Source organism: Colobus angolensis, unplaced genomic scaffold (assembly GCF_000951035.1).
Source record: "Colobus angolensis palliatus isolate OR3802 unplaced genomic scaffold, Cang.pa_1.0 Scaffold212, whole genome shotgun sequence".
NCBI lineage: Eukaryota > Metazoa > Chordata > Mammalia > Primates > Cercopithecidae > Colobus > Colobus angolensis.
In genome coordinates this window covers 5204016-5205638 of record NW_012115289.1, presented here as the reverse complement: position 1 = coordinate 5205638, position 1623 = coordinate 5204016, and the positions used below count along the sequence as shown (strand labels likewise).

General features: G+C 38.4%; 1 protein-coding gene across 1 annotated transcript in view; it reads left to right on the top strand.

The window, feature by feature from the left end:
• The window catches only part of DDX4 (DEAD (Asp-Glu-Ala-Asp) box polypeptide 4), an 88763-nt gene that overhangs the window by 44838 nt on the left and 42302 nt on the right, over positions 1 to 1623 (top strand). The gene's annotated exons all lie outside the window — the stretch shown is intronic.

The window sequence follows — 1623 nt, the reverse complement described above, 5'->3', positions numbered from 1 at the left end:
TTCATCACCCAGATAATAAGAATAGTACCTGATAGGTAGTTTTTTGATCCTGTACCTCCTCCTACCTTCTACTCTAAAGTAGGCCCCAGTGTCTGTTGTCCCCTTCTTGGTGTCCATGTGTTCTCAGTGTTTAGCTCCCACTTTATAAGTAAGAACATTCATGATTTGACTTTCTGTTCCTGCGTTAGTTTGCTTAGAATAATGGAGTTCCGTTCATGTTCCTGCAAAGGACATTATGTCATTCTTTTTTATGGCTGCATAGTAGATAGTCCATGGTGCGTATGTACCACATTACCTTTGTCCAGTCTACTGTTGGTGGGCATTTAGGTTGATTCTGTGTCTGCTATTTTGAATAGTGCTGTGATGAACATATGTGTACATGTGACTTTATGGTAGAATTATTTATATTCCTTTGGGTATATACCTAATAATGGGATTGCTGGATCGAATGGTAGTTCTGTTTTATGTTCTTTGAGAAATCGCCACACTGCTTTCCACAATGGCTCAACTAATTTACACTCCCACCAGCAGTGTATAGGCATTCCCTTTTCTCGGCAACCTTGCCAGCATCTGTTATTTTTTGATTTTTTAATAATAACCATTCTGACAGGTATGAGACGGTATCTCATTGTGGTTTTGGTTTGCATTTCCCTAATAATTAGTGATGTTGAGCATTTTTTCATCTGCCTGTTGGCTGTATGTTGTCTTTTGAAACATGTCCATGTCCACTGTCCACTTTTTAAGAGGTGTTTGTTTTTCTGCTTGTACATTTAATTTCCTTATAGATTCTGGATATTAGGCCTTCGTTGGATGCGTAGTTTGCAAATATTTTCTCCCATTCTGTAGGTTGTCTGTTTACTCTGCTGATAGTTTCTTTTGTTGTGCAGAAGCTTGTTCATTTAATTAGGTCCCATTTGTCAATTTTTGCTTCTGTCAAGGTGACTTTTGGCATCTTCATCACAGAATCTTCCAGGGCCTGTGTCTAGAATGGTATTTAGGTTATCTCCAGGGTTTTTATAGTTTTAGGTTTTACATGTTATTCTTTAATCCATCTGGAGTTGATTTTTGTATGCAGTCTAAGGAAGGGGTCCAGTTCAATCTTCAGCATATGGCTAGCCAGTTATCCTAGCACCATTTATTGAATAAGGAATCCTTTCCTTATTGCTTGTTGTTGGCAACCCTGGCAAAAATCAGATGGCTGTAGGTGTGTGGAATTCCCGTTTGCAGATGGTATGATTTTATACCTAGAACACCCTATAGTCTCTGCCCCAAAGTTCCTTGATCTGATAAATTCCTTCAGCAGAATTTCAGGATACAAAATCAATGTACAAAAGTCAGTAGCATTGCTATCCACCATATTGTTAAAATGGCCATACTGCCCAAAGCAATTTACAGATTTCAATCTACCAATGACATTCTTCACAGAATTAGAAAAAGAAAACAATTTTAAAATTCATATGGAACCAAAAAAGAGCATGAATAGGCAAGGCAATCCCAAGCACAAATAACAAAGCTGGAAAGCATCGCATTACCTGAGTTCAAAGTATACTACAGGGCTACAGTAACCAAAACAGCGTGGTACTGGTCCAAAACCAGATGCCTAGACCAGTGGAAGAGAATAGA